At 37.4% G+C, this 26,903-nt stretch overlaps 2 long non-coding RNA genes across 2 annotated transcripts in view; both read right to left on the reverse strand.

Moving 5' to 3' along the window:
- LOC133658895 (uncharacterized) overlaps window positions 1-26,903 on the reverse strand; it is a 174,220-nt gene that overhangs the window by 16,193 nt on the left and 131,124 nt on the right. The gene's annotated exons all lie outside the window — the stretch shown is intronic.
- Window positions 16,239-22,601, reverse strand: LOC133658893 (uncharacterized). The gene is made up of 2 exons (XR_009827562.1): window positions 22,412-22,601; window positions 16,239-17,368 (listed from the first exon to the last, which is right to left on the reverse strand). It is a non-coding gene; the product is annotated as an uncharacterized LOC133658893 (long non-coding RNA).

Below are 26,903 nucleotides of genomic sequence, written 5' to 3' on the forward strand. Positions count from 1 at the left end.
GATCGCTTGCCCTTACATGCGTGCCGCTATGTGCATGTCACGTACGTAACTTTGGGGAAATATATGTGCTGTATGAACTTTGCGGAGGTGAACGGTACTTTGGGCTGTGGGATTGAGTGTGTTGTGCTGGTGTTTGATTTGTATTGGTGGGTTATATGGACGGGAGGGGGGAGGTGTTTGTTATGCGGATTAATTTGTGGCATATTAAATATAACCCTGGTTGTGTTGTGGCTAATAGAGTACCGGTATATATATATATATGTCTTGTGTTTATTTACTGTTTTAGTCATTCCCAGCTGAATATCAGGTCCCACCCGCCTCTCACAGCATCTTCCCTATCTGAATCGCTTCCACTGCCCTCTAATCCTTCACTCTCACTTTTCTCATCCACAAATCTTTCATCCTCGCTCAAATTAATGGGGTAATCGTCGCTTTCTCGGTCCGAATCGCTCTCGCTGCTGCTGGCCATGATTGTAAACAATGTGCAGATGTGAGGAGCTCCACAACCTGTGACGACACGCTACTTCCGGTACAGGCAAGGCTTTTTTTTTATCAGCGACCAAAAGTTGCAAACTTTATTGTCCATGTTTCTCTACTAAATCCTTTCGGCAAAAATATGGCAATATTGCGAAATGATCAAGTACGACACATAGAATGGACCTGCTATCCCCGTTTAAATAAGAAAATTTCATTTCATTAGGCCTTTATATGTGGTAAAAATAAACATATGACCCCTTTAAAATACTGGTCAATATGTATTCTAGCAATAAATCTAAGGATTTTGGCATTCGATTAATGGACATTTTATTTGCTTACACAAAAACCCTGTTATATGATGGTGAAGTAAGTGTAAAATGTAAAAAACAGACCTCTAAAAAATTCAAACCGAATTTGGGGACAAAAATAACCTGGGGGAGTTTAAAGAAAAAAAATACAACTTAAATTGATTTTAAGTCAAAAGATAAGGGTTTAACCTGGGGGAGTTTAAAGAAAAAAAAAATACAACTTACAGTCACGATCAAAAGTTTACATACACTTGATGGCTACCAAAAGCGCCTTATTGCAGTGAAACTTGCCAAGGGACATGTAAACAAATATTAACATTGCTGTATGAATACTTATGACCCAGCAGATTTGCTCACATTTTCAGTAGACCCATAATAAATTCATAAAACAACCAAACTTCATGAATGTTTTTTGTGACCAACAAGTATGTGCTCCAATCACTCTGTCACCAAAAAATAAGAGTTGTAGAAATAATTGGAAACTCAAGACAGCCATGACATTATGTTCTTTACAAGTGTATGTCAACTTTTGATCTTATGTAAATTGGTTTTAATTCAAAAGATTTCGGTTTGTGTTCCTGCTTGCAGCATTTCAGTACTGATCCAGTCTAGATATCCCAGGAGCTAAATCCACTACTTTGTAAGGTTTCTATACTTGCTTTCTGCTTCTCATTGATGTCAAAAAAAAAGAAAAAAAGTGGTGGATAATTGACGTAATTCAATCTTCAACCGTCATCACTCTGACACTCGCTGTTTATTGTGCGCTCCAGTTCATTTCTTTGCAGGAGGAGCTGCAACCTCACCCCGTGAGGCGTCTCTCCCACCCTTCTAAATAAAAAGGACGCATGTCCCGACATGTCAGCTTTGAGGCTGAGCCTTTTCAACCCATTACTACGAGCGTCTGCCCTCCATTCACTGCTCTCAAAGAGTCACCTGACCCAGAGGGTCGAGGGTCAAGTAACCTCCTACACTCACTCGGGGGCACGGAGACGCGAATGTGACAAGTCGTCGCTTCCAGAATCAAGCGGTCTTGAAGTTTGTCCTCTGCTCCTCGCATATCGGGTGACAGTACGACTTACCATGACAACGGTAACACAAAGTCAGCATTTAATCACTTTTCAGTAGGATTCATGTCAGTAGTATTACTACAAAACTGCAGAAAAGTTCAGTGGAACCACTAACCGCAACCAAATTATTAAATCCAGGTCAAGTGTGTTTTTCCTAGGACTGAAAGGGTGCATGCTTAAAGGGAACAACACTTTTTTGGGGGGGGGGGGTGTTAAATATTGCCTATGTTCACAATCATTATGAGAGACAAGAACACACGTCTTTATTTTACGATTTTAAAGATGCTAATGTTGTAGCCTTCAAAACCCTCTAAACCAGTGTTTTTCAAACACTGTGCCACGGCACACTACAGTCTGGTGTGCCGTGGGAGATTATCTAATTTCACCTAATTGGGTTAAAAATATTTTTTTGCAAACCAGTGATTATAATCCGCAAATGTGCCGCTGTTGAGTGTCTGTGCTGTCTAGGGCTCGGCAGAGTAACCGTGTAATACTCTTCCATATCAGTAGGTGGCAGCAGGTAGCTAATTGCTTTGTAAATGTCAGGAACATGGCTTGTCATGATCACAATATGCGGGAGGCAGCGTGTAGGTAAAAAAGGTATCTTACACTTAAACCACAAATAAACAAAAGGCGTGTGCCGCTAAGAAAAGGCATTGAAGCTTAGGGATGGCTATGCAAAACAAAACTAAAACTGAACTGGCTGTAAAGTAAACAAAAACAGAATGCTGGACGACAGCAAAGACTTACAGCGTGTGGAGCAGACGGCGTCCACAAAGTACATCCGTACATGCCATGACAATCAACAATTCCCCCACAAAGGATAGTGTCCGCACAACGTAAATAGTCTTGATTGCGAAAACAAAGCAGGTGCGGGGAATAGCCCTCAAGGAAGATATGAAACTGCTACGGGAAAATACCAACAAAACAGGAAAAGCCACCAAAATAGGAGCGCAAGACAACAACTAAAACACTACACACAGGAAAAAAAAAAACAACCTCCAAATAAGTCACGGCGTGATGTGACAGGTCGTGACAGTACACCTACTTTGAGACAAGAGCTATAGTCATGCATGCTTGGTTATGGTTTGAATTCATATCCAACAATTGCGAGAACAACTTTTTATTGTCAATATCGGCTACTGACTTTCATTTTGTGTTTTCTGCTGGTGGTGTGCCTCAGAATTTTTTCTATGAAAAAAAATGTGCCTTGGCTCAGAAAAGGTTGAAAAAGACTGCTGTAAACAACTTCAAAACCCTCCACCAACGTTTTATATACAAACTGCAAGTATATATATATTACAGATGCGCGGTTTGCGGACACAACTGCGGACTCTGCGGATAATCCGCGGGTCGGGCGGGTGCATGACGAAAAAAATAGATTTTAAATAGATTCGGGCGGGTGGCGGTTGAACCAATTCAGGAAAAAAAAAATACATACCGTATTTTTCGGACTATAAGTCGCAGTTTTTTTCATAGTTTGGCCATGGGTGCGACGTATACTCCGGAGCGACTTATGTGTGAAATTATTAACACATTATTGTAAAATAGCAAATAATATTATTTATCTCATTCGCGTCAGCGACGAAGCAAATGGCAGCCATCGTCACACACACGCCAACCAATAAGAATTTGGCGGGGGCGGGTCATGGCAGAGATGCATTGTGGGTTTTGGAATGCTAACTGCTCAGTCTTCTTTCTGCCTTGCATCGTCTATATTAGATATATAACAACGGGTGGGTGGCAGGCGGTTGTGGTTTTGATAAAATGTTAATTTGGGTGGATGGCGACTTTTGTGATGCAGTTGCGGATGAAATAACTGCCTATCCGCGCATCTCTAATATATATATATATATATAATGTAGTACAGTCACATTTATAACAATATGCAATATGTTCTATATTTACCCTATTTTAAGAATTTCCGGGATTGATTTATTCCGCGCATTGATTTTTGCTTCCATACGTCCTGACTTCTGGCAATAAGTGCGTGTTCCTACTTCCGGAATCAAACACGAGTGTTTTTGAATCATGGCAGACTTGGTAACACGACTATTTTCGGACAAATGAGGATTCACAACCATATACTTTTGAAGCTATGTATACTGCTGCTTATAGAAGCGAGCACAAAGGAAGAGTGAGACGGAAGCCAAAAGAGTGAGGTGAAATATGGAACTTGGAGACAAGCTAATTCGACATAAATGGAGTGCTTACCAAATTCAACAGGAAACGTCCCCGGCCAGCTGGGCCAGAACAAATGTCCATCGAGTGAGTCACTTTAATATCGATCATGATTCACGCAGCACGTCATGCGCTGTGTACAAACAAAACATGAAATGTGAGCTAATGCTTAACAGACACTGTAATATGATTGATCATATTTGTCAGTCAGTACAGATTGGTGTCTTATCACGTAGTGTTGTGCATTACAAACTCAAGTGCGTTTCGTGCTAACGTAGAAGCTATCTTATCTCTTGCCGTAGCTAGCTTTTACAGCTAATACTGTAGAATGGCGATGTTACTAGGCTACAAAAAAAGTTTCCCAGTGTTCGCTCTTACAATAGCAATGTCGCTGCAGCTTGGTTATTATGCAGGTTACAGAACGTAAATGAAGTATTGAATGCATTTTAAAGTGATTTAGAGGGAGAATTTATTGTTCTTATTAGTTTCATTGCTAGCCACCGAGAACTAGCCGATTTTTACATGTTAACGCCATAATAAACGTGTTAACTATAAATTTCAATAATGGTGCAAATTTTTGTAACGGGCGATTAACGCACACTATTTGACCGTGCCGCAGCGCGGGGAATTTGGCTGCTGTTTGCTTGCTACTGGCGAGCAGTAATGGACGAATGAAAGTCTACCTTACGGAAATATCAGGTTCAAAGCCATGGCTAGTTGTTCTCCCAGCAAGAAAGGACTATTTTTCACCTTGAGATTGCAGCAGATGCCTGCTGCTTGAGTCGTCAAGAGGTGGGTGGTGTTTCACTTCTGTATTTAGATTACAGTTAAGGTGCAGTGATAACATAACATTTACATTGTTACTGTGACTGATTTAGTAAGTAAAACGACATAAAAGCTAAACAGAAATTAAAGACGAAAGGAAGCATTTTTTTTTTATTGCAAACAGTCGATCCAACGTCAAAACACTTTCTCAAAGCAGTCACACACTTTTCCGGCATCAAAATAAAAGCGCTACGCTATACATCCGGTTTAACTGCAGTCCGGGTTTCCCCTTAATGTACTTGACTGGTGGTGCGCCACAGCTTAATTTTAGCCACCAACCCTATCTAAATAAAGTAATACAATCTATTGTAACAGAGTCTGGCACTCTTTAAGCTTTAATTGCCAATGTTATGCTAACAACGGGCCCGATTCCAACAAGTATTTCCTCCGTGCACTCAAGTCTGCCTCCGTGCTACCTTCCGAGACACATAACACTTCTTCATTCTCCGGAGACACAGTGTGTTCACAGACCCTGGGGAAAATGATCATCATAAAACACTAACATACACATTAACACCAGCACACTGCAAAAAGTCAGTGTTCAAAAACAAGAAGAAAAAAAATACAAAAAATTAGGGGTATTTTACTTGGACTAAGCAAAATTATCTGCCAATAGAACAAGAAAATTCGGCTTGTCAAGACTTTCCAAAACAAGTAAAATTAGCTAACCTCAATGAACCCAAAAATAAGTATATTCTCACTAATAAGTGCACTTTTCTTGGTAGTAAAAAAAGAAACCTTTTTGCTCAATATGTTGAAAAATATTCTTAAATTAAGTAAATGCTAGTGCCATTATCTTGACATAACGATATGCGCTCGGCATGATTTTTTTTTCATGCTTGAAGTAAGAAATTATTACTTTATAAAAGTAGTTTTATACTTGTGTTGATGACACAGCTTTGCATCAGTTGATATTCGAATTCCAAGCATGTTTTAATCAATATAGGTCATAAAAACTCAGCAACAAGCTGTAATATTTTACTGAGATAATTTAGGACCAAAACCCTTAAAACAAGTAAAACACTAACATAAAATCTGCTTAGTGAGAAGAATTATCTTATCAGACAGAAAATAAGCAAATATCACCCTTATTTGAGATATTTAATCTTACTTAGATTTCAGTTTTTGCAGTGCAGGTAGTTACAGTATGAATGGCTATATATACCGTATTTCCTTGAATTGGCGCAGGGAATATAGTATTCGCACGTCTAGAATTACTGCCGGGTCAAACTCGTTTCTCAAAACAATTAACGCATGCTTGGCCTTATCGCCGGTTTATTATTGAAGCTGGATCAAATTCGTTTCGCAAAATATTAATTTTATTATCGCATGTCTATAATTTTCGCCGGGTCAAACTCGTTTCGCAAAATATTTAGCATATGGCTAGAACTTCCACCGGGTCAAATTCGTTACGTCACGAGTGACGCATCTGTCCTCCTTTTCAAAATGGAGGAAGCTGATTTCAGTAGTTTACAATCGCACAAAGGAAAAAAGATAAAGAGCTTTTCAGTAGGATTTAAGGTTCAAGCTATTGAATACCGGTACAGTATGCTAAAGAGAACAGTAAGCAGCTATGTTTTATTAATATACCGTAGCTGCGTGTGTGAAATACTGTATAAGTCATTAAATCACTCCCGCCTCCTGGTGGTAGAGGGCGCTGCCGCGCTAGTGATCCTTCTTGCGACTTCCGGTACTGCAGAAGAAGTGAACACACGCAGCAAGAGATTTATTTTTTCCCTCTGCCTGAACTTTTAACATGGAGGATCACATACAGGTATCTAAAATAAAACAGTTTTCTAAACTGGACTTTCAATCGAAGCAGGAGGTAATAATTAAAGGAATATCTCCATCGAAACAGAGACTTTTAAAACTGAAGAAAGAAAATAAGGAAGACTTCTATAAACAAGTTATCGATGCTTTTGGTCAGAAGGAGCTGCAAATGGACTCCATTTATAAGTACAGGTAAGACCATAATAACGTTTTTGTTAATTAAATGTGCTTTTCATGATGGTATGCTTACATCACACTCAAAGCGCACGCCTAAATTTTATGGATTCCTTTTGGTAAACGCCGGAGTGAGAAGAGGTTTTAAAATAATTACCGCATGCACGGCCATCCCGCCGGTTTCCGGTAAACGCAGGTGTGACAGGAGGTTTTAAATTAATTAACGCCCCTGCGGCTATTCAAGGAAATACGGTACTTTATTTGCGCACTATTGCCTAATGATTCACAGAAAATTTGGCTAGAAAAAGACGTACGTTGATCACCGGAACGTGCTCCCAAAACCGGAGTGATGGCGTAAACCAGTTATGTCAATCTCAAGGCCCAGGGGCCAGATTTGGCCCGCCACATCATTTTATGTGGCCCACAAATGTGTCAATAAAGTTATTTATCTTTTCTTAATAAATGTATTTTTTATTTCCATTTTAACAGAATAAAAATATGCAAATACCGCATGACATTGCATACCTTTTAAACTTTAACATTATCCAATATAGCAAAAAATATATTATACTTTCCAGACATTTTATTTTGTTAAAATACTTACATTTCTGTTTGACTTATGGTTTTAGAGCGAGTTATCCATCAAATTGTACACTGTAAAAATGTGCTATGTTTTTTTTTTTTTACAGCATATTACTGTAAATTGAAAAAAACTCTACCACTGTTTTTATACGGGACATTCTGTGGACTGAGCTGCCAGTGTTATTACTGTAAGATCTATGGTTGTTATTTTTTTACTGGTAATGGTAAAACAGTATCAAATTGGCAGTTCAGTTGAGAAAATAAAATAAAAACGATCGTAAAGTTTTTCCATTTACCGTACTGTTGCAAAAAACACATTTTATAGAAAAATTCTGGTGATTGAGTTGCTAGTTTTTTTATTGTAAAAAAATACAGATTTTTTTTACAGTGTATGTAAAAAAAAATAAAAATAATCAAATGCATAGGCAAATTCATATATCATGTGTTGTTACAAGCGACCCTCTGAGGGAAACCATGACTACAATGTGGCCCTCAATGAAAATGAGTTTGACAACCCTAGCGTAAGCTATACACGCAGGGTTGTATGGCACGGAGGTACCGTGTCCGCGCTGTGTGCGTACTTTAATATATTGGAGATAAACCCGCGGACAGCGATCTTCACAATTTAAGATGACACTGGCGGCTTTTAATGAGAGATAGGCTCCCAATGCGAAGTAAGTGTGACGTCAGTCTTTTTGCAGCTTGCCTTTCTTCACGGACATAGCGAAGTATCTAGACCACAGGTGTCAAACTTAAGGCCTGGGGGCCAAATCTGGCCCGCCACATTATTTTATGTGGCCCGCGAAAGCCTGGAAATAAAATGCTTAATCTTTTCTTACTAAATATGTTTGTTCTTTCCCTATTGACATTACAAATCATGCACTGCATGCAAGTGCATATTTTTTTAAAATTCAATATTATCAAAATTAAAATATTATATTATCATGTATTACAAAAATAGTTTTTGTTAAATATTGTACTTAAATATCTGCTTGACTTATGATTTCAAAAGAAATTATCAATCAATTTGTAGACTGTAAAATTCACAGAAGATTTTACGGTTAAATTCCGCCGACTGAGTTTTTTTTTTTACCGTAAAATCAACTTTGGTACCGTTTTTTTCCCCATATGCAGTAAGACACTATAACATTAAAAAACAAACAAAAAAAACATTAAAACAAGATTTTACGGTAAAAACAAAAACTGACAGCTCAGTTGCTTGAATTTTACCGCTAAAAACAGTGGTATTGTTTTTCCATTCCATTCATTAATTTTTTTTTATAAGCTGTAAAAAAACATTGCTTTTACAGTAAAATGCTGGTGATTGAGCTGCCTGTTTTTAAAGTAAAATTAAAAAAAAAAAATTCTTAATGTATTATATATACACATGTATTTTAATATATTACCCATTGTTAAATGCGGCCCTCTGAGGGCAACCATAACTGCGATGTGGCTCTCAATGAAAACAAGTTTGACACCCCTGATCTAGACAGATGCTAGATTTGTTGCCAGTCCATTTTATGAAAAAATTAGTGACTAAAAGGATTGGAGAAATCCCTAAAAAGAATATCAACAAGGTACATTATAAAATAAGCAGCAACAATTGAAAAATAGAACACGTATTATGTAAGAAAAATATATATGTTAATACTATACTTAACAGATTTGTTTTAAATGTATATTCCATTTTATTTTGCCTTTTTAAAGAATATATGCATCTTAGCAAATGACGTCATATTGACCATGCCACCTAACCAAGCCCCCACCGCCACAGGCATTTTGGCAATTTAGGGCAAATCTAACAAAATAAAAATGTCTTACATTACGATCAAGCTTTGTCAGAGATGTTTTGTAATGTTATTTTGTGATACTTGCACCTAAAGAAATGCTAGTACATCAGTTTAGGAATATGTGGGGCGGGTGGTTGGGGGGATTTTTATGGCTGACTTGACTTGAGATATTGTATAAATTATTTTAACATGTTCTGGTCAAGTGCTTAATTACAAAATAATTAGCAGGCTGAATACTACATTTGATTAATTAATAGAGAAGGTTAAAACATTGTCATGCAGCAATATGATGACCGTTAACTTGTACAACATGTAATGTACAGAATATCAGAAGCATTTATTCAGGTAGAAATATCACAGACTACATCTGGGACAGGCTGCAGCCGCCCCCCCCCCCCCCCCCCCCCGCGCGACCCCAAAAGGGACAAGCGATAGAAAATGAATGGATGGATATTACCAAACATCTTTGATGATAAAAGGATGGTCATAAAAATCCACATTTTGTGTTATTAATATGTAAAACTCATATCTAAACATGGTGTAGATCCTCCTCTGAATGCAAGTGCTCCTAAAGCAGGACATTCTACATTCTTACAAAATCTGGCAGGCATTTAAAAAAAAAAAGTCATTAAATTGTGTTTGTCCTTTTTGTGATGAACTGTTAAATAAAACATTTCATTAAAGCAAATACATTTTTCATTCATGGTGTTAAAACTTGAAAATGATCTGTCTAGGGTACACTTATTAATGATGACAAATTATATCTACCTGGAATTAATTTTGAGTTAACTATGAAGAAAATTAATCGCAATTAAATATTTTAATCCTTTGACAGCCCTAGTTAGAAAGCGAAGAAAAAAAAGTTTGTCTTGTCTCATAATGATTGTGAACGATAGTCAGAAGTCCAAAAAAAGTGCAGTTCCTACTACTACTACTACTACAAAATAAAAGTTGCTACAGCTTAACGAGTGTTTTTTAACGTAAAAAATAAAGTAATGTAATTTATGAATGTATATATATAGTGCAATATATTTGGGAAAGTTCTTATCTTTTTGTGGCTGTTAAGTAAATGAAACAAGGTTGGTTGCATAAACAGTCACTCGCTGTAAGAAACCTGGCAAAACAGGAAGTGATCAGTAAGAAATGCGAATGACATGCAAAACAGCCAATCAGGTAACAGTATCAACTATCAAGTTTGGATGGGCCATCTTTCTGTCTCAGAGTTGATTCTCTGCATGGAGTGAGAAGAGAAATTGAAAATGAGAGAGCAAATAAATTGTCGATAGAACAGGAAAAGTCACCTCAACAGTTTCTTGGATTTTATCCAATACAGACCATAGTCCTTCACCGCGCTCATCTTTTCTTTTAAACCCTCTTTTATTCCCTATTTGGATGTAGGTAGGAACTTAAGTGCAGCGCTGTATAAATAAACTTAATAAAAAAATATCACAAAAGTGGTCATTTAAAATAATATTTTGGTTCAATATATTTAAATAATTACAGCATGACATTAATTTATTTCCATACTTAAAATAAAAACAGACCACATTAAATGTTATACAGCTGTAACTTCCTGGCACTAAACCTGCAGAAATAGTTCTCAGGCTTCTGTATTATTTATATTTTCACTATTTTGTTACATTAAGCATTTCTTACGTTGTACTTATTTTTTCACCTTCATTTTAAGAGGTAACTTTTAAGTGTTCAAAGAGAGTTTAGAATTGTATTTTTGTGATTTCTATGCTTGTATTGACATTTCCTTTCTGCCTCAATAACTCAGGGGATTATAATAAGAGGAAGGTTAGATTTTAAATAAAAAAATATTTAATCTATTTTTTTCCTGGTCCTTACTAGCCACAGGTCATAAAAAAATACAATCATGTATGCTTACGGACTGTATCCCTGCAGACTGTATTGATCTATATTGATATATAATGTAGGAACCAGAAATATTAATAACAGAAAGAAACAACCCTTTTGTGCGAATGACTGTGAATGGGGGAGGGAGGTTTTTTGGGTTGGTGCACTAATTGTAAGTGTGTCTTGTGTTTTTTATGTTGATTTAATAAAAATAAAAAAAATTTAATTTCTTGTGCGGCCCGGTACCAATCGATCCACGGACCGGTGGTTGGGGACCACTGCTATAAGGCATTTCATACATGAGTTATGATGGCTATATTTGATAACAAATATTGTAATGGTAACAACTCATATTTTGTTGATCTAGTGTGTCACTTAGTAAAGTCATGGATGTAAGATTACTTTCATGGCATCTTCTACTAGTTTAACTACAACATGAAACTTTTTCTAACATGTAATCTAAATAAATTCATGATTAAACTGTAATGGGGGCGGCGATATGAAGGTGGCAGAATGACTGTGCACAAGTCCGCCTTTTATTTGTTTTTACAAAACTAGCACTCAAGCTCCTCCTTTCTTCTTCGGTCCCAGACAGGTCGAACACTGCAACCCACACGGGGTCACTACACAATATTTCCATCACCACAAAACTTTGCAGTGTTTTTTAGGCAACGTTGGCCATGCAGCACTAGATCTAGTACAAGTTAGTGGGTTCTGTATTTCAAATCACGAGAGATAACATTTACTGGCCAACAGCAATATAGTCATGTAACAGGATGTGTGTTACAGCACTGTTGCCCTAAAGCAGGTTTGTCCAAACTTTTTGCCCCGGGGCCGCATTGGGCTAAAGAAATTTGGTCGAGGGCCAAAAGTCGACTCCTTGTAAAATAACTATAAATAGGATATTAAGAGTATGTGAAAGTTGTACTCCTACCTTGTTTACTTCTGTGACAACCTCCTTTAAGTTTTGTAATCAATCAGATATATCAAGAAGCTAAAATGAGCCAAACACGGATAAGTGTGGAAATAGTGTTTTGCATTTTCCCCGAAATGCTTTGTAATGGATTTACGTGGGTGTAATTCAGAATTTTTTTTAGGTGCATGGACGTTTTAAAAACAAAAATTATTTCCACAAATTGTGTTGTGTGAGCATGTCTGTAAGATCTTTTTTTTTTCTTCACCATGACTATGGAAGGTTGTTTGCATTGGGTCATACAAGTAAATGCTGCGCTTTGTTTCATTCAAAGAATGATAATTGGTCATAGGCCTGAATTACTCATGTTATCCACAGTGGCATATGAACTGACTTTAAAAAATAATATAAATCTCCCTCAGGCCAGATTCCTTAATAAACTTGTCACATCTCCCGGGCCAAATTAAAGACGCTGGTGGGCTGTGCATGGCCCGCAAGCTGTAGTTTGGACACAGTTGCCATTAAGGATATCTCTTGCTTTCCCCCTATCTGACTACTTTCATCCTCTATACCGCTTCACTAATTAACCTATACTATAACAGTCCAAACTTGACATTTTTTTTGAGTCATTCAAAGTATTCACTCTTGATTGATTTTTTATCGCTTCATAGGCGGGGCAGCTTAGCTAGTTCCAAAAACATTGTCACTCCGCGACATCCGCATAAACCCGAGTATGGCTCCAAGTAACAATTGCACACTTCTCTTAGAGAGGTTTTCCCTGCAAGAGGGACATGTCCACACGTTAAAACAGAATAAGATACATTTAGCGCAGGCTGCAGTAGGCCTACTGCGTAGCGAGCTTTGACTCAAGTCAGTTAGTGTAAGCTGCACTCTGCCTGTTAGCATGGTTTTATACAGAAATCTAAAAAATAAAAATACCACTTTGGCTAGAAAAATATCAGAATCCTGCTAAATAGCGGACATTTAGGATGCCTTGCACATTAGGAAAAATCGTTTAATTAAAGCTTTTCCTGCTTGCCATAACCTTTATTCTTTTTTCAAATAAATATATGGCATATATACATGTGCATTAATGATAATAAAAACAACTCTCTGCTGTTCATCGCCACACAGATCACAGCACTCACACACCACCACTCTCACGTGGGCTTTTTAGCAGCGGCCGCTGGAAGCCTTGTCAGCGGATTTAATGTTCTGGGCACTTTAATACATTTGTATTAGTTAAACTTGTTAATTAATCAAAGGTATTTTTCAATCAAATTCAGCTATTTAAATGATTACACATCGAAGCCTTACTTCACTATCACACAACACTTCAACTCAGCTAAGGTGTGACTCCAGCTTTTTTTTGCAGACTAATTCGAGGGGAGGGAACAAGAACACAACAGAAGTTACACGAATCTTACTTCTACAATTAGCCTGTATTTTTTTTTTTCCGATGAGGACCCCAGCTTGACTTTGATTTCCAATCATCACGGTGACCAAAAAATAGCAAGTTAACTCATTTGAATAGTCACAAAGATGTATTGCATTTATCTTTTTAAAATTTTTAATAATTGTGACTATACATGCTCTTTTACCTTAAACATAGATGGTTACCTGAAAGGAGGCGCGTATTGTTATAAGGTCAGAGATCAGGTCAATGCATACAAGAGTGCAAAGATGAATGAAGATACTCCAAATTTTGTTCGCAAATTACACCCAGATGGGACTTAAGAAAAAAAACAAACTCACAAATTTTGAGCGTATAAATGAAGTACATTCAAGCAAAATATTTAAAAAACATTTCTGTAGAACATTCTGACAATGAAAATGTATTCATGCCCAAATAATAAGCTCTTATAATCTATTAAAAAAAACATTTGGAAGATATTTTTGAAGGTCAGTAGCAAGGTTGGAGGTTGTTGTGACATGAGGAATATATGAGTTGTAGCCGCCATGCTTCCTTCATAATGACTCACTTGACCTGACACACAAAAAGGTCACTCAAGAGTTAAATATCCACAGACAAGAGAGCCAAATAATTAAGAATTAACAAAACAAATCAAAAGCAGATTTCCTTAAAACGTTAGAATCCGTCAACCCTGATATGGATTAGCACACCTTTAGATACACACTTCTTGCTTCAGCCAAAATTGCTCTTTTAGGGGAAAAAAGACATACTTTGCTACTAAAAGTGTGTGTGTGTGTGTGAGTGATCTTGGCTTTCCACCAAAATATAATGGTTTTCCTGATTGGTCCCTGGCATAATCCTCAAAGTTCTCAGTTTTTAGGATAACAAAATGGTGATGAAAAGTGAACAAAAATGGCTGCTTCAATGTACATAATAGCCTTACACTGCATTTCCTGCAAATGTGGCCTCTGCTCCTACTATAGACGCCATGTCGTGGTTAGTTAAAAAGTACTTGAATAAATAAACCTACTCGCCCAGGTGGCTGTAATTATGACCGACACCAGCATGTATTGTAGTCAAATCATACACGCGTAGCATGCTTGTGTCACTACGCTGTTCGTTTGCAGTTCAAACTTAATCTATGATTTTACCTAATTTAAGACTCATCTGCAGAACTGGATGGGACACAAAACTTTGGCTTGGGTGAACGAGTATCTGAAAAGTGGTGCTGTGCAAACAACAAACTGGTTAGGCGAGCGCGCAAACAATCCGTCACTACAACCTTTAACGAAGAGTTTCTGCTAACAGGACAGGTTGTATTGTGTTCATCTATTTTACAATCGCACTGTATAACGACATTTTTATAGACAACTGCATTTATTCATACTTAAATACTTGATAAACTACAATCTATAAACCTTATCACCTTTACTATTACACATGTATATCCTGTATTTTCTCTATAAGAAAATAATAACCTGGTACATGTTAAACACAGGAAGTGAAACAAACTCATCAGTAATTTCTGAGACACAGAAGGGGCAGGAATAAATCAACTCTGCTTCATACTGCTTTTTGGACATATTGAATTGTACAAGTGACCAACTTTGATAAGCGTGGTAGAAATCAACTAAATCATGACCATTTTTTGTCAGCACCACCGGAAAACCCTGTCATCAAAATGTCCCCACAGGGTATTGTTTAATACAGATATATAAAAAGGTTTTGTTGATGTATCCAAATAATCAATTTGAGTTATGTCACACATCCTCCTGCTGCTACACAAAAGACGAGCAATAAACAGGATGTGTAACAATTAACCACGCTTGACCACGACACGTCATTTTCAGAAATAGCCTGAAACTAGAAACATTTTTGATTAAAAATGTAGATTGCAGCATTTGTCTACTACATAACTTTTCTATACAATAAATTGCTACTTACAGAAGCTAGAGTTAGGAGCCCCAGTCACACGTGCTGTTAGTGTATGTTGTCTATGCACTGCATGCACACATAAAGAAAGGAGAGCCAAAGAGGAAGCAGAGTGACAGGGAGAGTTGAGTGACACGCCCATAAATAGATGCATTAATTACACAGACAATTTTTTTCCCCCTCAAAAAAATAAATGGCTCAATCCAGATAATGCTTTATACTATGCAAAATATGCACAAAAACAATATTGATCAAAAGTAAACAAATAAAAGTAGGTTCACAACAGACTGACATTTTTATCTTAAACGCAACAGTACAGATAGTATTATGTAGCAAAACTGTTGCTGTCCAATGAAGCAGTGATGAAAAAGGCTGGTACGGCAGAAATGCAAACACCATTATAATGAGGACGCATCTAGCCAGGCGGTGAAAGCGTCACCTCAAATGACCTCAAATGACCTACACGGGAGTGGGGAGTGGTGCAACGGCCCACGTACTCCCTCTCCAAAATGAAGAGGAGATAAAATAACTAGCAGCGCCATTCAAGAGAAGTCCAAGCACAAAACATTTATGAAAAAATTGATCCAGAAACACATCACCTGAAATGTACTTGTCAAAAAAGTAAATAGCACAAACAACCAGGAGCACATCATTCAGTGCACAGTACTCCCTGTTCTTCCCCTACCACCCAAAAAACAACAAATATTTCTAAAAAAAAAGTACTCGATTGGCACAAATCATAACATGTACCTTCTTCAAAACATGGAAATAACTAGGATATTTTTCATAGTTACTTCTGCAAAATGAATAAAATAAAAAACTAAAAGCAACAATAAGTGCACTTTTTTTTTTAAACAAAGGGAAAAAAAATACAAAAATTTATAAAAGACAAAAACACACCATTCACAACTTGTAAAACACACAAACACACTCACACACTTAGTGTACAGTACTCCCAGGCTGTATTGCCACTACAACAAAAAAAATATAAATTCAAAAAATTACTTGGTGTGCATAAATCATAACATGAAAATAATTATATTTTTCATACTATTACTTTTTTTTTTTTTAAATAGAAGCATATAATCCACAAGTGTATTTTCCCACAGAAAAGAAAAAAAACAGAAACACCAGTCACAATAACTAAGAATACATAAAACCATTAGATATCAAAACTCTTTCACAAGTAGTGTACACCGTGTATTAAAAATAACAACACAATATGTTCTCTCTCAAAATTAAGCAGAATTCCACAAATCACGCTCTCTCCCCTCAAAAAAAATGTATATAAAATAAAAATACATAAAAACAATTTCAATCAAAGCAAATGTGTTCCTGCACCAAAATGAAATAAAACAAATACAAATAAGCAAAAGCAAAATCATCACAATACAGGTACTCTCTCACAAAAAATATGTAAAAATGACAACCACATCAAATCAATCAATAACAAATCTAGTCCAACAAAAAACAAGAATGAATAAAAATAAGCAATGACAAGTTTAGCACATGCACTACTATTTTTTCAAAATAAAAATAACCAGAAATACGGCACAAGAAGACAGTGTGTGGCACTACTACAACTACAATGGCAGTTTTTAGATTTCATTTTTAGACTTTGGAAGGTTTCATCATGTTGACCTTGTTTACAGCACATGCTCTTATTCTCTTCTCAGAAAAGCACATTATATCATGTTTCCACAATCTTTTTAATATTAATAATGGATATAAGCAAGATGCATGATAAAGGGATACAATCATGTCTACTACACAATCCTAACATTTAAATGTATACACTGCCTGCACTATTGACACGATTACTGCACATGTGACAGCTTTAACTGGTAGTCACGCTACATGAGGACAACTGACAAGACCGTGAAACAAACACACACACACACACACACGCGCGCACGCACTTTGAAGTTTGTGCTGAGTGGTTCAAAAAGACGAGTTAAGGGGGTGGAGTGTACAACACATGTGAGCATGAAGTAGTAGCAGCAGTAGAAGGCACACAGTTTACCAGGAAACAAGGGTGGTGGTGGTGGTGGGAGGGGGCTTGGGAGTCCATTTTGCTGGAGAAGTCAGAGGAGAAGAAGACACAGTGATGAGTCACAGAATGTCACACAGGCTGAGACGACACGATGACGGCGGGCACCGTTTAAAAACCAAAAAAAAAACAACTACAAAAGGGAGGAGAAAGCCAAACTTAATGGACCTGGACAGGAATTGTACGATCACTATGAAATCAGATAAAATAATTTAAAGCACTAATTGTGTCAAAGTCAAGTTTATCTACAACAGGCTTTTCCAAACTACACCCGCATTCCTGAATAGTAGAAAACAGCAGCTGTGTAAAAAGACAGTAAAATAGCTAACAGTACTCTGAAGAAGTGACCTGAGGCTGTGACCCTATCCTAATTTTGGAAAGCCCTGATATTTAAACGCTTAAACCAAACAATTCAGGAATCAGAAAGGATTCCCAGGTCAGTCAAATGCTGTTCGGCTCCTTTATTGACCTTTTTTTATATTAACAAATGTCGTTTTTCACTCGGTTTTGTGTTAAGTATTGCACATCTGTTGCTGTCTTTTATCATTCATGTGCTAGTTATGGGAGTATATCACATATTTTTCTAGATTTCTTATTTGTGTATTGTTTATGGCGGCAACAATTAACTTTAAATGATTCATCTATGGCTTCTTTGATTGACTAAAACCTCCTTAAGCTACCATTTCAAACAGTATGTTATAATCCGCCGCCAGAATTAATATATATTTTTAACGATTTCCTGTTGCCTGACAGTCAGCAATTAGTAAAATTGCTTAGCAGGATTTCACTGATTACAACTCTTTTGGCAAATGGCATTTTTCATTAAATTTAGTTGCAATAAATTCCGGTCTGTAGTGTTTTTTTCACAATAATTCATCTGTATTCACTATACAGACATTATTCCAGGATATGACATGTTTTATATTAGGTTTCAATGTGCTTTGAGTATGGCTGCCAGTCTTCCCACAACAAATACTGTCGATTAAGCTATGGTTTAATTTGATTATTTACTGTTGGAACGAAACAGCTTTTAAACATTAGAATTAAGGCTGTGAATCTTTGGGTGTCCCACGATTCGATTCAATATCGATTCCTGGGGTCACGATTCGATTCAAAATCGATTTCTTTTTTTAATTCAACAGATTATCGAATCAAAAACGATTTTTTTCCCGATTCAAAACGATTCTCTATTCATTCAATACATGGGATTTCAGCAGGATCTACCCCAGTCTGCTGACATGCAAGCAGAGTAGTAGATTTTTGTAAAAAGCTTTTATAATTGTAAAGGACAATGTTTTATCAACTGACTGCAATAATGTAAGTTTGCTTTAACTATTAAATGAACCAAAAATTACTTATTTTATCTTTGTGAAAATATTGGACAGTGTGTTGTCAAGCTTATGAGATGTGATGCAAGTGTAAGCCACTGTGACACTTTTGTTCTTTTATTTTTATTTTTTTAAATGTCTAATGATAATGTCTATGAGGGATTTTTAATCACTGCTATGTTGAAATTGTAACTAATATTGATACTGTTGTTGATAATATTCATTTTCTTCCGCAACACCCCTAATTTTTATGTCTGGACCCCACAGCACCTCTGTCGGGCAAGACTGTGTACATATTCACTACTACCCAGCACCACACTGACTATAATTTGACAAAGTAATTGTTTGGCATCTTGAGGCGAGAAAGACTGGGAAACCCCCTGTGTAAAATCACAGTATTAGAACAAATATTTACATGGGACAGATGGTAATACAAAAGGTGACTGGATCACAATGACAGATATTACTAGAAGCTTTGATCACAAAAGTGCAATTTGACAGGCAATTCTCTTGAGATGAGAGCCTGACGCTAAAAGTTAGAGATGAATGAGCACTAAACGGGAAATAACTGAGGGTTTCTGATTTTAATAACAATATTAAATTATTTAATAATAAGCTCTTTTCAGGCATGTTGAGGTGTTCAAATGTAACTTATTACTGTAAATTCCTGACTTGGACTTTTTTTCCTTCTGCTTTGAACCCGGCGACTTATAAAACGGTGCAGCAGATTTATGGATCTGTTTCGCCTGACAGCCTAAAGCAAATAGTTTTCACTAAACACATGCAAAGACACTTAAATAATGTGCCATTTTTTGTGCTGAGGCGCCACCTTTTGGACGAGTTTATTCACTGCAAGTGCAGGCGGATGAATGCCTACAAGTGTTTCCTGCTGTTAAAAGCTTTAAACCCCAAGTAGAAGTGCCAGTCTGTCTTCTAATTTTCAATAGCGTTTTTACTCCTATGGATTCTTCATTTGTCACTCAAAGCAATGTTTGTAAGTTTGACAATATAACCAAAACAATTCTTAGTTACTAAAGCGTCCAATGTGTGACGTCTTTAGGAGTGTTTTCATGCATATTTGCACGTGCTATCGCATTAGCTAATATGCTACCACGTTTACGAGTGTCTGTGTTAGTATTATTACCTTACAATGGCATTCTGTTTGTATTGTTTACGTTTCTCAAATTCCTCAGTAAATTCACCAAGACGTCACTGTGGAGTTATTGCGTACTTGGGCTGATTGGAGAGCTAGCTTCCGCAGCTAGTGGGTTCATGACGATGACGTCGGTTTTGTTTGATCAGCAATTTTACTGCCGTGTTACAGATACCGTTGGGAAACAATAAGTTATGTAAATAAACATTTATAAAAATATTTATGTTTAAATACCTTATTTTATAATGTATATATATGCGGTTTATAGTTCGTTGTGGCTAATATATGAAGACAAATGTTTTACCTAAAATTTAGTGGGTGCGACTATTGTGCGGAAAATACGGTAAGCATGTCTGAAACAAAACCATTACCATATTTCAAATATATATTTTTTGTAAATCATGTGAATGTTACACTTGGAGCATGACAGCACACACAAGGTTGCATGCGGTGGAATTACATAAATGTCATTTAAAAGCTGCCTGCCTTTTAGGCACATGAAAAGTCAGAAATGTCTGTAATTTTACTCAACATGCTGTAAATTTTCAGCCACAGGAGACACATCTCTGTGGTATGTGTTAAAAGACAAATATTGATTAAATAAATCATTTTGCAAATAATATATCTGATGGAGGGGGCAGTCTGTGTTATTTTAATTTTTGATACAAAATATGTAATTGCATCATGCAACATTTAAATGTGAAAAACTACTAACTAATGTTTAGATTAGCATGCACACTGTCAACACCATGGACCTACTCTCATTGAAGAATTTCCAAAATACGTTTTTTCAGGTGACTATTAGTGAAAACTCACTTAAACCTATTTAATTCTGTAAAAAAGCAGACAGGTCTACTGTTATGTAACATATTAAACTGATCTCTCTTTAAAGGGAAGTAAAAGAAGGGGGTAGGGGAAGGCATATAATTATCAAGAGCCTATATTTTACTTCTTTTTTTTTTATTCGACTGAAGTGGTTCTTGTTGATGATAAGTATCCAAAACACAAAAACCCTGCTGCAGTTAATTGCTTTTTCTTTACAACTGAAAAGAAGGATGGCGAGGAGGACACACAGAAGTAAAAGTTGTATGCCACTGCAGTTAATATTAAATATCACATAAATAAGATAAAAAGCCTTTTTTTGGGTGCCACAATGAGAAAAAAAAAAAATATATATATGCAGATGTATCTTCTTTCTCCACCTGGCTATGAAAAATATCATTGTACTGTGAATGGCAAACATACGATTAAAAAATAAATGCTTCATATGCATATATAGATGGCAGGTGTACAATATAAAATAAGACATGCATAAGAGCAAGCATACATTTAATGGCATTGGCATCACTGGTTGCAATGTCGACTATTCTTAGACAAAATATAAGCTCTGTGGATAGATAAAATGGTAAATAATATAGGCCTATATGCAGATTTTGTGATTATGACTAATTATTATATTTAAGTATAAAAAAGTGTGGAAATGTTAAAACTGTGGAATAATGTTATGGAAAATGCTTCGTGCTTGAATAGTTTGAAAAATACGGAACTTGGGAAATATTGTCAAATTATTACAGTGTAAAACTGTAGCTCATTGGCCCAGGAACTGGGGAATTTTGAAATGTATTTTCTTTTTTAAAAAAAAAAGGCGACAGTAGATATGTCTTAAATGAGCTAAATGTTTTGTCGCTGTGAAGGTTTGGAACGACTCTTGTTAATTCCGTCTTTTCCTTTTCAATGGGAACTTTGGCACGGAAAATGTGGTACTGTGGGGAAACTGGGATGTGCCAAAAGACAGTACGGTTTTGCTGAATGAGCTGGACGTTTTATCGTTGAGACAGTTTAAATAAAAGGAGAAATGTGGCTGAAAAACAGCTAATAATGATAAAATATTTTTTTCTGCACAATTACTACAAACTTGACCAATTACAAAATGGCAATTGTACATTATGAAAGGATACTATATTTACAATAATAGTAATTTTTTTTTAACTAGAAACGTCACTATTTACATCATGACACTACTTTTGACAATTGCTGGGAGAATAGTGAAAAAAACCCTAAAAGGTCGGGAGGGGGGGTAAGTATGCCGATCAATGCTCTGTAAGCCACTCCAGCAAAATAAATACAACTTAGACAAAGAAAAGCATTGTTAACGCGGAGAAGTGAGGAGGAAAAAACGGCGTCTTTGTGTGCTAGTCCGGTGGTTGTGCATTTTCCCTCCTAAAGTGAGCGGAGGTTCCGGGTGCATTTGTTGACACTGCGCCGCTCCGTCAAGCTGGCAGCTGTGAGCGCCTCCCGCTCAAACTGGCTCCGAATGCGGAAAAACACTCCATTTAACTCCCATTCGAAAAAGTTTCGCGAGGTTGACCGCCACCGACGAACACAACCGCATTTTTAAAAAAAGAGAGATAATTCCTTGGTAAATTTGGCACAAAAAAAATATTCAGCGCTGTTGATGCTACCGAGCTAGCATGCTAACAGCTACGGCTGGCCGAAGCGTCTCCCCCCGCCGCGGTCGCCTCTTTTTCCCCCCCACATCAACCATCCTTCGTCGGCGTCAAAACTACTCAATGCAAGCAGAAATTACCTGTCTCTCAGTTGGGGGCGACTGTCCCTCCTCTCTCCTTAGTTTTATTGAGTATCGCTCCGTCCGACCGAAAAACAACACGAAGAAGAGCGGCTCTTCAGCGTCTCTCCACCCGCAGCATCCTCGCTCTAAACGCGGTAAGCTCTGTGCCTGCGCGGGTGATCGTCGCTCACTCGAAAATGGCGCCGAAAGATACACTCCTCATTCAAATTCGATAGAGCCTCCCAGTCCTCCTATTGGCTGGCGGCGGGCGGCAGAACTCGCCGCTGATTGGCCGGTTTCGGAGAGACTCTCGGGTGAGCGACAGAGGGAGAGAGATAGAGAGGGAGGCGGTATTAACCCATTGAAGCCCAAGACGACTTTTTTCAGGATTTAGACCAGTGGTTCTTAACCTTGTTGGAGGTTTGATTGATTGATTGATTGATTGAGTGAGACTTTTATTAGTAGGTTGCACAGTGAAGTACATATTCCGTACAATTGACCACTAAATGGTAACACCAGAGTGAGTTTTTCAACTTGTTTAAGTCGGGGTCCACTTAAATTGATTCATGATACAGATATATACTATCAGATATCTACTATCATCATAATACAGTCATCACACAAGATAATCATCAGGGACGGCATGGCGAAGTTGGGAGAGTGGCCGTGCCAGCAATATGAGGGTTACTGGTTCAATCCCCACCTTCTACCATCCTAGTCACGTCAGTTGTGTCCTTGAGCAAGACACTTCACCCTTGCTCCTGATGGGTCTTGGTTAGCGCCTTACATGGCAGCTCCCACCATCAGTGTGTGAATGTGTATGTGAATGGAGGAATGTGGAAATAGTGTCAAAGCGCTTTGAGTTCCTTAAAAAGGTAGTAAAAGGCAGAAAAGCGCTATACAAGTACAACCCATTTACCATTTGATATACATTTAATTATTTACATTATTTACAATCCGGGGTGTGGGATGTGTAGGGGGGGACCCCACCAGTTTCATATGCGCATTCACCGAACCCTTCTTTAGTGAAAAATAAAATGTTTTTTTTTTTCAAATTCAAGAAAAAGATATATGTTTTTTTACTGGTGCACAAAATGAACCGTGCATGAACATCACCTTGTTCAAAGAACAAAACCAACACTGTGCATGAACTCACAACAAATTACACACCTTACACACATTACCATGAATTGATTAACGTGGACCCTGACTTAAACAAGTTGAAAAACGTATTTGGGTGTTACCATTTAGTGGTCAATTGTACAGAATATGTACTGTACTGTGTAAACTGTGTTGTGTATTCTCTTCCTTTGCAATCTGCTGGTAAAAGTTTCAATCGATCAATGAAACAACCTGCAAATCAGATGGAAAATTAGAGGGAACATTGTTTGGGGTTATCCATAATACACTGATAGGGAGAAGTTTTTATTTACATGATAAGTCGGATGTGTCTTTACCTCCGTGGCGAAGGCTCCGCCGAACCCCTGAGGCCGACTCACCGAACCCCTAGGGTTTGATCAAACCCAGGTTAAGAACCACTGATTTAGACTATGGGAGTAGAATTGTCTCACATCAACTTATGTATATCAATATGATATTAATACATATGCATATATTAATAAATATACAAATGTGATATACAAATAAATTAAGAATTTGTATAAATAAACGTGTATTTGTAAATATATTTTTGAGATTTGAATATAAATATGCTTGATTTTGTACTTGTATTGAATTTGCATATGTGGATCGCTTTTTTGCGGGGTCAGCGACCCTTTCTGACGTCACTTCCTGTGTGGGGCGCGGTCTTTCTGGGGTCACTTCCTCTCCGAACTCAGTTTGTAAACGATCAATGAGTCCATACAAAGCTAAGAGCCGGAGATTCAAGAAATACACCGTGCACTTACCCGTGTAAAAAATTGTCCGAGGAGGGGCACCTTAAACGATAGTTTAGTGTGGCTGGAACAGGGCTTCGGCTAAATAATTATTCGTTTAAGGTTGTTATCCGGGTTAGTGTAGACATAGCCTTAAACTGCGTTTTCGAACGTAATTTCCTGCTTTTATACAACTCCTTAAACGTGCTGTTTACAATTCCCTCAGAGTACCATTTTTCAAGGCAAAAAATATAACAGGAACAACACCGACTAGCTTATGTTACTTTTAGTGGTTTAATAGAACACATTTGTTTGACAATTGTCTATAATTTCCACAATTACAACATTTATGTAATACCTTTTTTTTTTACCGGCCCAAATAAGATCCATCCATCCATTTTCTACCGCTTAATCCCTTCGGGGTCGCGGGGGGTGCTGGAGCCTATCTCAGCTACAATCGGGCGGAAGGCGGGGTACACCCTGGACAAGTCGCCACCTCATCGCAGGGCCAACACAGATAGACAGACAACATTCACACTCACATTCACACACTAGGGCCAATTTAGTGTTGCCAATCAACCTATCCCCAGGTGCATGTCTTTGGAGGTGGGAGGAAGCCGGAGTACCCGGAGGGAACCCACGCAGTCACGGGGAGAACATGCAAACTCCACACAGAAAGATCCCGAGCCCGGGATTGAACCCCAGACTACTCAGCACCTTCGTATTGTGAGGCAGACGCACTAACCCCTCTGCCACCGTGATTTTTTTTACCGGCCCAAATAAGATGATTGGTGTTTATGGCTGACACTCAACCGGTTTCATATACAAAAGCAGTTTAAGAGAAGCAACAAACAATTTGCGGTCATGTTGTTGTTATGATAGACCAGGGGCCGTACTTATCAAGCTTCTTAGAGTGCCATTTTACACTTAAGTCCTGAGAATTTGCGAAATTTAGTCCTACTCTCAAACTTAAGAATAAAAGCTTTTTATCAACGTTCTTACGTCTAAGAATCACTCCTACTCTCCACGATATTTAAGAGACCTTCAGAGGTGTCTTAAGTGGTTAGGAGTTGCCAGCAGGGGATGGCACTGAGGCGAGAGAGACGTGCGCGAACGTTCAGGGAACGGAACAATGTTTTTGTTTTTTTTGATGACGAGCAGCTGATCAAACGGTATCGTTTAGACAGAGCGGATATTATTTTTGTCACAGATTTAATACTTTTCGATTCTTTGTTGATTTCTGCATGTGGCTGCAGTGGGCTAGTATATATAGAGCCACCCACACCAGTTTCAAATTAGTTGCCTAATTAATGAATTGGAAAGAAAATGTTATGACAGTAGCGTATGTGTGTGGCCGTGAGGTGAGTGACGTCAGTGAGTGTGTGGGCGATAGAAGAGAGGGAGCGGTAGCGTGAGTGCCGGCGGGGACTAGTTTGTTTTGTATTATTTTGTAGTTTATTGTCAAAATATACACTCCCATTGTCCACTTAAATATTTCCAAGATATTTCTTTATTCTTAGACAACGGATTCCCTTCCGTGATTGGTCATTTCTATGGACACAGAAATGACGTCACCTAAAATTCCGTTTACGGCACATAGTAATGTCGTAATTCAGCTCTGAGTGTGACACTTAAGATTCAGTCCTACACTTCGCTGAAAGTGTGAGTAAGACGCTTGATAACTAACTTTTAAGTGCTGCTTTCAGCGAAGAATTTATTTACTCTTAAGTCAACTCTTAGCAGACTTCTTAGGAGTAATTCTAAGAAGCTTGATAAGTACGGCCCCTGGTGTGTCAAACTCAGTTTAGATGGGGGGCCACATGGAGAAAAATATACTCCCAAGTGGGCCGGACTGGTAAAATCACAGCACGATAACTTAAAAATAAAGACAACTTCAGATTGTTTTCTTTGTTTAAAAATAGACCAAGCACATTCTGAAAATGTACAAATCATAATGTTGTTTTATATATATATATATATATATATATATATATATATATATATATATATATATATATATATATATATATATATATATATATATATATATATATATATTTATATATATAAGCTGTGAAAATATGCTGTACAGTATGTGTGCTTGGGTCTTATTTTTAGGAACACTAATACAAAACCTCACAATGTCTGATTGAATGCTAAAAACGTTATGACAGACCGCCTTAAAAACTAAATGGAATTTTAAATTGTTTTACTGGATGAGTCACCCAGGATGTACATGAAAATAAAGAATGTAAGGTTTACAATATTAACTATGAACGATAAAACACGGAATATTGACAACATATCAACGTCACACCCTCTCTCGATCGACATATTTCACAATCAAGTGAAACGCAACAAAAATGCAACAAACAGCGAAATATGAACGCCAAGGGTAAAAAAACTCCCCACCTACAATCTTATATATCACTAAGCTTTAGAACTTTGTTGTAAAAAATCTCCTTCCGCATCCGTCCCTGACACCTGAATTTCAGGCTGGCCGCTCTGGAAACAGTCTGTGGAAACTTTACCCACCCACAGTGCTTGGTGCCTCGTCTGAGCTGCTGTGACTTTCATTACCATAGTAACTAGTATCTCATGCAAAAGCGCAGATTCCAACCATTTAAATACTTTGT

Source organism: Entelurus aequoreus, linkage group LG10, assembly GCF_033978785.1.
Source record: "Entelurus aequoreus isolate RoL-2023_Sb linkage group LG10, RoL_Eaeq_v1.1, whole genome shotgun sequence".
Taxonomy (NCBI): domain Eukaryota; kingdom Metazoa; phylum Chordata; class Actinopteri; order Syngnathiformes; family Syngnathidae; genus Entelurus; species Entelurus aequoreus.